The sequence below is a fragment of the Pithys albifrons genome, chromosome 13, assembly GCF_047495875.1.
Source record: "Pithys albifrons albifrons isolate INPA30051 chromosome 13, PitAlb_v1, whole genome shotgun sequence".
NCBI classification, from domain to species: Eukaryota; Metazoa; Chordata; class Aves; order Passeriformes; family Thamnophilidae; genus Pithys; species Pithys albifrons.
In genome coordinates, this window is record NC_092470.1 from 10,883,427 (window position 1) to 10,896,725 (window position 13,299).

General features: G+C 43.2%; 1 long non-coding RNA gene across 1 annotated transcript in view; it reads right to left on the minus strand.

Moving 5' to 3' along the window:
* LOC139678227 (uncharacterized) overlaps nucleotides 1–1,370 on the minus strand; it is a 31,240-nt gene extending 29,870 nt beyond the window's left edge. The window contains exon 1 of the long non-coding RNA XR_011698990.1: nucleotides 1,285–1,370. This is a non-coding gene — a long non-coding RNA (uncharacterized lncRNA). The remainder of the gene's footprint in view (nucleotides 1–1,284) is intronic.
* Nucleotides 1,371–13,299: the final 11,929 nt, after the last annotated feature.

A 13,299-nucleotide genomic window follows, 5' to 3' on the forward strand; every position in this document is an offset into this window, starting at 1 on the left:
TGAAGGAAACTTTGCCTAGTGGGAACTCACAGCAGGTCACAGCTCTGTTTCTCATGAGATTGGCCACATCTGTTCCCTTTTATGCAAGAGAAACACTTCATTAGGGCCCTATGTAACCTTTGTTGGGCAATACTGGGCACTCCTGGTTTCATCAAATGATGAATCAGTGGGTTCCATTATTGCTTCATACCTCACAGTAAAGTTTTGGGTGGGTTCTTGGATAAGAATCTTGGCCCTGAAAGATATGTTTGATATGGGAGCCTTGGACACAGCCATGTAATAATTCAAGCACTTCTTACATCAGTAAGCAGAAAATGAAAGCCATCACTTTTGCTATTGTATAAAGTAAAAACATGTCACCACTATTATATCTCAGAAAATTCAGGGAGACCTACACAGACAAATGAACCCTGCTATGTGGCTTAGGAAAGTATCTGAAATTCCAGACCTTTGCATCTGCTACAGAATTGCCCTGTAGAAAAACCTCTTTTCAGAACTCAATGATGACTAAGAGTCCACACAGGCCAGTATCTCTGATATTCAGTGAATCAAACTGCACAGATATCCAAGGCAGAACAGAATCTGGCACTTATTAACTTACAGTGTTGGTATCTTTTTGCATGTTTCTTATTACTTCAGCAGTTTATTACTTGGCTCTATCACAATACAGTTTACTCTCTAATTTCCAGAGTAAATTTGAATTCTGAATGCATTAGAAAGCATGAAGAAGCACTAGGCTGTTAAATAAGTACTGAAGGTAGCTGTGATTTAAAAAAATACAGCGTGAGTCTGACTGCTCAAATCAGTGACATTCAGACCGGGATTTAACAAATAAACTACTTTTAGAGTGAATGAATAGGGAGAATATTTTGAACCTTAGGCCCTCAGATGTAATCCCTCTCTTTGCTTCAGTCTGGACTGACATGGGCATGGTGGGCAAAGATTCTGGCAGTTACCCTTAATCCAGCACAAGTGTAAGTGGACACCAGGACTGACTTGCTTCTGTCACAGTCAGGATTAGTTTCAGTCATTATTGCACAAAAATGCAATAATCTTTTTGCAGTAACCTGTAATGGGTTCTGTAAAACCCTTAAGCAAGGAGTTGAAGGCACAGACAGGACAGCACAAATCCACTCTCAGACTTACCATGTCTAAACCTAAAATAGTCATTAGTAAAACAGGCACTTGAACATAGTGTCAATTAAAAGCCTGCTTAACCAATCCATCTCTCACTCTGGAGAGAAGTCTTGGTAGAGAAATAGTTCTGTTTGTTCCCATTCTTACCTTAATGTAATATTGCTGCTGTATTTTGTCCTCCAGAAAGCACTAGAGACTGTGGCTTAGCAGCTTGCTCTTTCCACTAAGTGTCTCCCACAGATGACACACCCTAGCAGAGCTGGGCCTGAGCTTGGGAACATCAGCCTGTTCCAAAAACCAGAGTTCCCACATAAGTACATAATTTGCTGCTATCAGGTTACTGGGCCAGCCACAAATTGACTAATGTGAGAGTCATCAAGTATCAGGAGGTTGTAGCATGAGTGCTTAATTTTCAGGGGAGGGTGATGTATCCTTTATTATCACAAACACTTTATCAACACACAAACAAACAAGAAGACCCATTTGCTAGCCATGCACAGTACGAAAAGAAAAGGGAATCTACAACCTTTAACTTGCAGTGACACACCCTAGACAGGGCCCTCTGAAATCTGGCAGTGGCATTTGTACCACGGGTGCTTCCCCAGCTGCAGGGGAACACGCCAAGGGCAGGAGAGCAGCTGGGACTCAGCACTGCAGAGCTTTGCTTGCCTTACTGTGCCTGAGGAACAGCGTTCTCACATTGGATATCATTGCCTCTCCCTTGCTGTTTTCAGCTCACAAAGCTAACAGCAACAACAATCAAAGCAATTCGTTTTCCCCCACATACCTCACTGATAAAAGGAAGCTTTTCCTGCAAAACCATTTCAATCTTAGAAAATCAGATTAGTCTTTTTCTGAACTAGAAGGGTCTTTTGAGTTGCTCCTCGAATGTCAGCTTTGCATGACTCTTGGCTTAGTTCTCTCAGTCTGTTAGCAACCAAACTGGTTCACAATCTGCAAAGGGAGACTTTGCTCCAGCTGTAACAACAGGTTAGATTAGAAGAAAACAGGACTTACATGCTCAATAGCTCTAATTTCTAAACACACTTGACCGTGTTTTCTTCACTGGACCAGCTCAGCAATGCTACAAACACCCATAAATAAAGCAGTGAAAGGAGAACAGGCTGTAATTATTGGCTGCAGCTGTTTACACCAGCCAATCTCCTGCTAACTACCTTTCATTGCCAGTGTCATAAAATCACAGAATAAAATGGCTTAGAAAGTATCTTAAAGATTATTTAGTTCAAACCCCCTGCCATGGGCAAGGACACCTTCCACTAAACCAGGTTGCTTAGGGCCCCATCCACAACTCTTCTGGACAATGGTATATTCACCAGGATGAATATCTGGTAGTGATCTGCAAATGACTGCAAAATAAAAGGCAGTCTGAATGCACTGCTTGGAAACCAGCAGGGAGAGTTCACTGAAGTTTGCCTATGCTCTACCAGAGCCGCTAATCCTCTCTGTAGTAATCTGCTGTCTGAAGGAGTTTTCTAAATGTTAATTTAAGGTAGGAGGTTATTTTACAGTAGATAGTCCTTCTCTGGATATTGTAATACCAGGAATCTTCCTTAGTATTTCATTTGCATAGTAAGTGGTGAAGAATGCAGTCCTGGCACTGTTTTTTCTCCAGCTAGCTGTTGTATTCACGACATTATTTTATCATATGAGAACATGCATAGTTCCATCTAGAATGTCTTTATTCAGTCTACAACTAAAGCTTATCTTAGTGGCATATGTAAAAAAATGAATTAATTTTGGAAGAGGTGATTATTGAACACCACTGGGCTGCCACTCTGTGAGACAGAGAGACTTCTGTTGCTGAGGCGAGCAAATGCACATATTAAGCTTCCTAAGGAAGAGACAATAAGACCACTAGGGTTGCATGTAGTTACTATAGACTTCATAGAATGTATTTCTTTCTATTTAACCCTTCACTGCCTCACACTTTGCAATTATCTCTATACTTCTGAGCTACCATCAAGATATATTTCATACAACTGCTCAAAAATAAGTCACTTGGTTATTTGAGCTCCTCAAGCTCCCAGTGCCATAAGCAGAGGTCACCTTTTCCCACCCCTGTGTATATCCACAGATATTAAATGTTCTCTGTCTTAATATCTTGAAGATCAGGTGAAACTAAAAGGTTAAATCAGGTCTCAGAGTAGATTGTAGACCCAGGATCTCTTCTTGCCAGCTCTGCAAAAGAGAAAAAGCAAGTGCTGTTTGTTTGGTGCTTACACTAGAACATGCAGTACAGAAAGTTAATCAGTTTATATTTCTGTCCTTCCTGAAAAGAAACTTGGCTTTATGCCATCTGCTTCTTCTGACCTGAAGGGACCTGGTCCTAGGAAAAAGTGTGAAGGAGATTACCTGCTAGGCTACGTGGCACACTTTTGGGCCCCACTTCATTTCCTTGAGCAATGATTGTGATGCCATGTAGTATCAGCAATCTCGAAAGTAACCGTAAAAAGTAGAAAGAAACTCTCTACATTCAAAGGAGCAAAAGAGGAAATAAAAATAGATTGATTTTCAGAGTCCAACCTGATACGTATTTGGTATACGGTGATTGAAAGACTCTTTTTTTTCTTTTTAAAGAAGCATTTACAATACTTTAGAAAAAAAAAGTAAGAAACAATTTCCTAACTACCTTCTATAATGAAAGGGAGGAGTGGAAAGGAGCCCCCTTGTACAGCATTGTTTGAAATTGTGTCAAGTGCTGTTCAGTGGAACTTTTTTCCACAACTTTTTTCCACTATAAGCCACGAGCTAACTTTAATGCTCACCGTTGCTTTCTCTGTATATGTACTTAAATGTCTTCTAGTAAAACTGCAAAGCCCAAAGCCACTGGTCAGCATCGGCCAAACTGAAGCAAAAGCTAAATGTCTAACAGATGCTGAGCTCATATGTGCCTTTCAGGAGAGACTGGATTAGCTGCCATCCAAATGAAAGCAAGAAGCACAAGCTCCACCTGTGTTAGTCTGTAGCAAATGGGAAGGAGCTGCTACTGATGCTCTGTCCTTGTGGAAACTAGACTTGACTGAACCTTGGCTCTTCCTAGACATACAAGCCTTGCCTTTCTGGTGCCAGACTTCTCTTGTTTCAGATTTGAATTCCCACCCCAATATTAGTGTTGAAAGAGCTCTATATATCAGAAATCCCACAGCACAATTTAGAGATGAGCTCACCTGTGATCAGTGGCAGAGCAATTCTAAAGTAGCAGGCAAAGAAAGAAGTGTTTCTTGAATCCTAAAAGGGAGAAAACCTTTAAGTCAGCTTAGCAAATGGCAAGGTATGCAAGAATTTGAGAACAGATAGAAACTAGTGAAATAGCTGTTAACTTCCTTAGCTGATCTTAATTTACTCTGGTAGGTGGCAAAATATTGTCACTAGGGGTCATATGTGCTGGGGTGATGGGAAAGTGTATGAGAAGGAGGCAGTTAAATAGTTATAAAAGAGTTGGACAGTATATGACACAGTTCCAGGTCCTGCTAATGAACCTGCCTGGATTTATAGCTGGATAAAATTTGTTAATTTATGGGTCATTTGAGTTCTCAAGTGACAGGCCAGATCTGTGGAGTGGCAGGCATAACATCATTATTGAAATAAGCATTGGCAAGCATTACAAGTCTGTCCTTATGTTAATAATATTTAATTTTATAAGCAGTTCTGGATGATAACAAGTGGCTGTTCAGTCAATTATATGAACACAGAGAAGTGACTATGCAGGCTGGGTTACTGGCACAGGGTCAAGGCACTCCCGGGCGGGTGGAGCATCCCTCCATCCATAAAAACTTTTGTTACTTATGCTCTGACCCTCTGAGAGCCCAGAACAAAACTCCACTGACCTATGAAATTCTGCTTCTGTGCCAAAGCACCTCCATCAGCCATTTCAGCTGCAGAGCACCTATCTGACAGCCAGGCCTGTCACTAGTGTCAAAGTGATACTCTCAGCACATCTGTCTGAGCAGGGCACAGGCTCAGCTGAGAAAGCACCAGGGCCCTTCTCTGCTCTTAGTTTGCCTTTCCTCTGCTGGAGCTGTGGATGGCTGTGCTGAGTACGGGTGAGATCCCACGGGCACTTTAAGGATTCAGGGTAAAATCTTGTTCCAGTGAAATCAGTGGGAGGTTTGCCATTGACTTTGGTGGGGCCAGACTTCATTCATAAAGTGTCGACTGTTATAATAGATTTACCAGCCCTGCAGGCAGCCCATGCAGCGGTGTAATAGATCTGGCACTCTTGTTTCTAGAAATGAATCCCCTGGCTCAGGCCAAGGTCTGCAGAGAACAGTTTCCCTGCATCAAGCTCTTCATCCAGGAAACCTACCACCTGTATTCCACTGTGAGCCTGGGTCTGAGTGGGGCTGCCTTATGCCTCCACCACGGTAGGATACCCACTCATGCCACCCAGCTCTGGGAAAAGCCAGGAGTCCCGTGGAGGTGTAACCCAGGGGGTTCTGCATTGAAGTGGGCTGGTCCCTTGGGCAATAGCAGCAGGGGTGGACTTTTCTGGCCTGCACCAAGCAGGCCCACATCAGCCTCAGCACAAAGATGGCTCAAGTGACCCTATGAGCCAGCACCTGCAAAGGGCCAGGCCACTGCTGCAGCAGCCAGCACTGACCCCGCACTAGAGCTGCAGACAGGACTGGGGGCTGAATGCTGCCTGCCATGCGTGCTGCCCTGGTGGAATGGTCACTCTATTTAAAAAGAAAAAAAGGAGTGAGGGAATCCTGCTCCATTGTCCTACTGCAAGTGGAAAAGGGCTGAAGTAATTCAAACCAAACTCAGAACAGAAACTCCTCCCAGGCGGAGACATTTTTCTGTCAAGTTTCAGCCCTGGGAGAATTTTTACAGCTGAGCAATAAACTCTAGAAACAGAGGTTAAGGGCCTCACTAGCTCCAGGCTTCTAATACAGGGAGCAACACAGAGCAACAGGCACCCTTTAATCTGTAGGAATGTGTCAAGATGATGGGAAGCTGGACTTAGTGGGAAAAGGAGGGGGTTAATTACCACAATTGCTCAACAAACATTTACTAACATTGTCACTTTTTACCCACAAGTTGCAATTTCTGTTACTATAGAGGCAAGATGTTGATACTGGATCCATTTTCTGGGTTTTATTCTTTTTTGTCATTTTTCCCATGAACTAATAAGCCACAGTGGATTTGAAAGTATGAGCAAATGTGAACACTATACAAAGAACTTTTATGTTCTATTGACATTTTCTTCCCACCCTAATAATTTAGAGCTGTTAACATAAAAAAATAAGATGATCATACTTCCCATCACTTTCATTTCCCAAGTTTATGAAGGAAGAATTGTGAGTAATTTCCCATAGTTATTGTTTGCAGCACAACACATGGTCTCAATTAGTGGAATAAGAAACACAGAGAGGGCAGTGGTGAGGATAAATGATTTATCTGTGCATTTCATTCAAAATTCATTTTCCATGCCATAGTTTATATTACTCTGATCAACCATCATCTTTCTTATTGGACTTTATAAACATAATCCAACTATTCTGAGCAGGACCCTGGGTCACAAGAGATCAGTTTACTGACATATTTTTGGAGCAGAGTAGCATTTGCAGAGTGACCATCAAACAAAGCTACCTTCTGCTAAAGGTATCTACCCAAGAAGGGCAGATCTGGACAAATCTAGACTAACAGGACACAAAATAACTCTTGGATTTGACTTTTGTTCTCATTTCCAAGAAAAGAAAAAGGGACAACAGCTAGTATTGGGATACAAAGACAAATCTGCTTCTCTTACAGGACTGCTCCCAGTTAGAGATCATGCAGAACATGAGATATTTAATGCTTTGGGGGCAGGTGAGGAGATTCCTCTGAATAAATCCTCTACTAGTTCTCTATTTTTAAAATAAATTCCAGGCTGGACTGTGAGGAACTCAGGACTGTGCTGTTTGTGAGCACAAATGAGCTCAACACAAATAGCTGGTCTTTTTCACCAGAGAGTTGTGCAACTCCTGCCAGACTTGGCCTTCAACCTGGGCCTGGTGGTCACGCTGGGACCAGAATTTCCTCCCACAGCTTTTTCTGTGCTGCCGAAAACACTTTTGTTCCCAGCATATTTTTGTGATACAGGAGTGTGTAGTAGGCCTGTGGATGGGTGACAACATCATTTTTAATAAATTCACTCTCCAAAATTACATAATCATATTACAGGGCAAATGCATAATGGGCAAATTCACACAGAACTGGCTTTGTTGAAGAATGAGCTTTTGAAATGGAGTTCTGTTTCCTGGTTCCTTGCCTTTGCTCTGAGCACATATGTAGTGGATTTTTCAGCCTTTTTTTTTCTTCCTTTCATTGCTGGGTGCTGGTTTTGGTCTTAATCCATGATACACAGAGAGGATACATGATTTATAAATAAAGACCAGGTCTCCTTAGGACCTCCACCCATCCCTCACAGTGGCTCTCATGGCCTGAGACTTCACTTGGGTTTCTCCAGATCTGACCTTGTGCTGTACCACACCACAGTTGTACTCCAAGAGCAGAAACTGATGTGGTCTAACCTAACACACAGCAGCATCTCACCTCTGTGGTGCTTTGATGTAAGAGCTTCACTGACAGATAGAGGATCTCTCAATTTTACATCTTTTGTTAAGGCTTCTCCCCAGTGCTGTGAGAACACTGAGATCTTGAAAAAGTAATGAGATCTTTTACAAAGCAGATTTGAAAAATGGAGGCAAAAAATGATGCAAAAAGCTTTCAGTGAAGAGGATTTATGGCTTTGGCAAGTACAATTTAAACATGTGGAATGGGAAATCTGTTAAACTCTGTCTTGATCACTGACCTTTTTTTTTTAAATTCAGTAAATGAGGAACTGTCTTTAAGGGCTTATTAATCTATATTTTCCTTCTACAGTTTATGCCTGATGCAAAAAGAATCATGCAATAAAGGGGTTTAATAATAATATACATTTTTATTTTAAAAAATAACTTTATATCTGAAGTTCTCTTTAAAGTGCCTAAATGAATCTGAAGAAATCTGCATGAGAAGTGTGTTCAGCTCTTTTCCATCCTTAAGGTATCTGTGCTATGGCAGAGCTGGCAGCACTGAAAACTGAGCCCTGTAATCCTGCTGGGCACCTTTGCACTGGGAGAACTGGCACCACATCACTCTGAATCTCAGCAATTCAGGTAAGAAGCTCATTTCTCCACTGTGTGCTTGGATGTGAGTCATGTTCAAATGCAATATAGGGATGGGGACCATTGGTCATGTTCCCTGAATTTACTAATTGTTAGCTGAATTTACTCCTCAAAATGCAAGCACACTGTATGGACCGGATCTTTCTTGTGTAAGCCAAACCTGAAGTCAGTGCACTCCAGGCTTGGAAACTGCACATGCAACTTCAAATTCAGAGTCTGGGGAAGGCTTAATTTGGGGGATTTGGTGGAACAGCACAAACCATGTCAGACTGGCTGGCTGGCCATGCATGGCATCAACTGCATTGCAGGGAACAGGTCTCAGTGCTGGTGCAGCAAAACAGGCACATGCTCGGTGTGGTGCAGGACTTTGGGCTCCCACACTGGGAACCAGTTTCACACAGTTTGCATTGGGTCTCACCTCTTTGCACTGATTGTTTTAGTTTTATGGTCAAAATGCAACATGAAAGTGAAGATCAGCCAAAGTGCCAAGATTTCCTGGTTACAGGTTGAAATGAAGCAGAGACCATGGTTTGTATGGTTTCAACCTAAAATCATAAATCCTGTTATTCACCTAAAATTTGTTCCAAACTTACTCAAAACTTGGCCTCAATTTGCCTGAAACTTGGCCCATGACTGCTTGAATCTGAGCCCAGCTTCAGAGAGAGGTTCATGAACCTCCACAAACCTGGCCTGAATCTTAAGTTTGTAATGAAACTCAAAACCAGGGGAGTTTCACCTGGTTTGGGTTTGGTTATAGATGTTTCTCACGGCTCTAGTATTTATTATGATTACAATAACAACACATTCATACAGAGCTGCAAGCATACACAGAACTCTGCAGTGAAGAAGTCCAGACAGCTTTCCTACCTGTCCAAGCTCACCGACTCCACTGTGTCCTGCACTGCAGCTACAGTCACACTCAGGCCCAGATGGGCTGCTTAAAAAGAGGTAATTTCTCCTAGTTTGTGACAGAACAAAAAAAACTCACCCTGAAGCACCTCACACAGAAGTGATAGGAATAAAGAATCAACCTCCAAAGAAAACTAAGTGGTAGGCCTGTTTTCTGTGCTGGTTCTTCCAGCAGTTTGAGAGATGAGCCAGGCAAGCTGGCAGAGCCCAGGTCCTGCTCACCAGCAGCAACACTTTTGATTATTTCCATGCAGCCTGCTGATCTGGATACTTACCCAAAATCTTTCTTTTCTAGTAGAAAACTACCTGGCACTGACAGTCTTTTATTTTTTTAAACTGGTGCTGCTGCATCTGCAGAGACAGTATCCTGGGTGGGGGTACCTGTGGAGAGAGCCACTCCAGAGACTGTGTGCTGGAGCGAGGGGACATGCTTCTGACTTTCTGAAGTGTGGGGAGTGGCCAGGGCTACAGCAAGCTCCATGTGGGACATGTTTTAGTGGAGAGGGACCATTCCCATGGCTTTGTGCCTGCTGGGGCTGCCACAGCTGGTGAGCCCCTGTGCGTCTTTGTCCTCCTCTCCAGGGACACCTCAGTTCCTGGCAGAACGGCCATTGCCTTTGGGTTCTCCCAAACTAAAACATCTGGTTCTCAGTTTCTGTCCTGTAAAAAAAGGATGACAAACACATCCCGACCTCACAAGGGTGTAGTGAGGCACTCACATCCTACAGCCCTGGGAGTCATAGAGAAGCTCATAAACAAACAAACCTGCAGATGTGAGAGCCAAGACAGAGACAGGGCTGGGCCTTATTGCCACCATGTGCAAGAGAGGAGAAAGCCCTTCCTGGGTACTTAACAAAGGTTTATCACGGTGTGACTTTAGCCTGGAAGTACTGAGATGCAGTTATCTGTCTAGACTCTTCAGAAAGAACACATACATTTCTATCGGCATGTGTCTGAGCAGGTTGAGGACTCAGCTGTATGCTCACAAGCAGCAACAGCATGTGTTGGACTGGCAGCCTTGGCTTCCATGGCTGCTTCCTGCCATTGCTGCACTGCACAGTTAGAAATAGAAAGGAGAGCCTGAAATACAAAAACACTTTGCTGACCTCTCTAGCCTCAAGGTTCCTCTCCTGAACTCAATGGGAAGTTCATAACTGAGGAATTGGCTTGGGTGTGATATTCCTCAAAAGCATTTGTTATGAGGGTGTGAAATATTTGGCAAGTTTCAAGGACAGCAGAAGCACATTGTTGGAATTTGTTAGAGCTGAAGTCATCAACATCTTCAAGGTTTTTGGTGCACAGAAAGAGGGGTCTTATCTTGGGGCAAACCAAAGCACACAGCCCACTCCAGAGGGACCAGGCAAAGCCCTCCCAGTCTCTGCAGGAGCCCCAGTGGCCCTGGCGAAGCGCAGAGTGGGGCCACACCACAGAACCTGCTGCTGACCCCTCCGCCTGCCTGGTTCCAGCAGTGCCTCTGCCTGCTCTCATCCCTCTGCAGGGATGGCTGCTGGGCACTGCAGCACCCACGGGGAGACCTGCAAGTGACAACTCAGAAGAACAAAGCCTCGGGGCTGCTGCAGGACCAGCACATGTGAGTGAAACAGAAGCCACATGCATTGGGGGCACTCTGGGGGCCATTGAGTGACTGCAGCATTCTGCCCCCTCCTCCCTTCTTTCCCTCTTGCTACTACTGCAACCTTTGGAGTCATTTACATTTTCATTAGTATAAATGATGGCGTATTTTACCCCAGATTACAGCTGTTTGCTTGCCCTGTCTGAAGTTTTCACAGCACCCAGAACCAGCAGGATCCTGCAGGTTAATGTGATGTCCTGGGCCTGTAGCACCAATGCCCAGTTTCACACAGAGCCCTCCACACAGCCGTGTAACTGCAGGAGCTCACACAGGGGCTGCAGGGTCTCTGGAAGCATCCAACACACAGCCCACAGACAACAACTAGAAGCTCTGGGATTTTCTGAACACAAGAGTTTTAGCCAAGTGTTATTCTGCCAAGATTGTGATAACGAGGGCTTACTCTGGGCAAATACTCTGGTAGAACACTGCCAACCTGGATTTACTGGATTAATCTGGTGTACATCATATCTTGGCCTTAGCTTCTGGCCACTCCTGCAGGCAGAAAAGCTAAAAGACTTGCTCAGGGGAGAGGGTGAAGTAGACAGGATTGGGTCCAGATGTCCCAGCTTTTAGAAGCTGGTGTTATATTACCTGTTAGCTCCTGTCCTACCTGGCAGCACTGAGCAGCTGGGGGCACTAAGAGGGGTACACAGCTCCTACAGCTCCAGCCTCATCCATCCATTGCTGAACTCTGGCTTCCCTTCTATAACTGAAAAGACATGGTTTTCTCATCACAGCAGTGCAGTAACAAAAGCTGTCTCCTCCCTGTCTGATGCCTACTCAGAATGTATCAGTACAACATAAGCCGTTAATATTGATAATTTTGGCAGAAACCATCAGACCCACAAGAGTACTCTGAAGTTTAATTGTTCAAGTAGAGCATCAGTTTAAAGGGAGAATCCTAAAAATTTCTTCACAGCCCATGTCAATTTTTGTAAGTGGTGAGAAGGCTTTTGCAGTGCCAGTGCCACCACCTCCAGCTTGGTCTAGAGCACTGGGTTTGGTGCCCTGTGACACACTTACCTTTTGTGGTGCTGCTGGCAGAGACTGGCAGTGCCCAGGCTCGGGCCCAGGAAGGTGCAGGCAGTGGCTGGACATGAACCAAGGTGTCTTGCTCTCCAAACAGCTCAGACCTGTCTGTTGAGAAGTCTTGACCTGATTAGCTCTTCCAAAGCACAAAGCTGAACTTGAATCACAGTGTAAAATATTTATCTTAGAGAAAACCTGAGTATGACCTTTGAGGACCTGCCATAAGAAAGCAAACACTTGGGGTCCTTTGAAAGTCAGCTTAAAAGAGAGACTGTGGAAACAGTTGCATTCTGCCAAAATACACCTCCGCCCTCAAGTTTACAAGATACTGTTATAACACACAACAAGAAAAGTGATTTGGTATGTACAGTAACAAGCCATCTCTGTTAAACTCTGTCAACCAAAAACTGTATTGATATCCATGCATGCACCTATGCAGAGTCATAGGCACAACTGCAAGGAAGGAAGCCATAGTTGTTTCAAATAATAAAACATTTTTTGCTATTTCCTTGATTTTGAAATATATCCTGTACTTGCCAAAGGATGCACATTCAGAAAGATCTCTAATTGGGTCTGTCTAGTGCTCAGAGTCATTCTGGGATCCCACTATCAAATGAAGTACAGGAGATTATTTTAATATCACACTGTAAGTTAAAAACCACTTTTCAATTGCAGGTGTTATGCAATGTTATTATTCAACCTTTGTACTTCACTGACACTCTGAGGAAGCTGCAGAAGTTCGAACTAACACAAACAATGATACACATACAGCAACTAAAACTGACAGGCAAAAATGACATACCAGTTAAAGGGCACTGCTGCAAAGAGACAGGTGAATACACAAGAAAATGGATTTTTATGTGACAATTTGTACAGCAAGACTGGGCTTTCCATTTTCACATCACTAAAAGAGCTGCTGTAAAGATTTCTTATTTCTGCAGCATAACAAAGGCAATTTGCAGAACTGTGCATGCAACACTAGGGCTGCTGGAACACAATCAAAGTACCTTTGGCATCATAAGGTGTTATACAGAGCTCAAACATAAACCAATGCTACTGCACAGAGTCCTGACAGGTCTTTCTGAAATCATTCTTCACAGTTCCTCTCAGTGTTTAAGGGCTGAGAGAAAATATACTTAAATTGTACTCTTAGCTATAAACCATACAGTCGTGCACACGACACTAAAAATTACTCCCAACCTGCTGAAATAAGAGTGCCATTTACAACTGTAAAATTCTGATTATATCTCTCCATAGTTACAGAACATGTGGAAAAAATATACTATTCAACATTTTGGCACACTAATAAATAAAATCCAGACATGGTCTATTAAAAATATCACAGTAACCCTGTGCACAAACTCCTTTTTTATATAGTCATATTTGTTATGCAGAAGAAATCACAGAGAGGTGAAATCT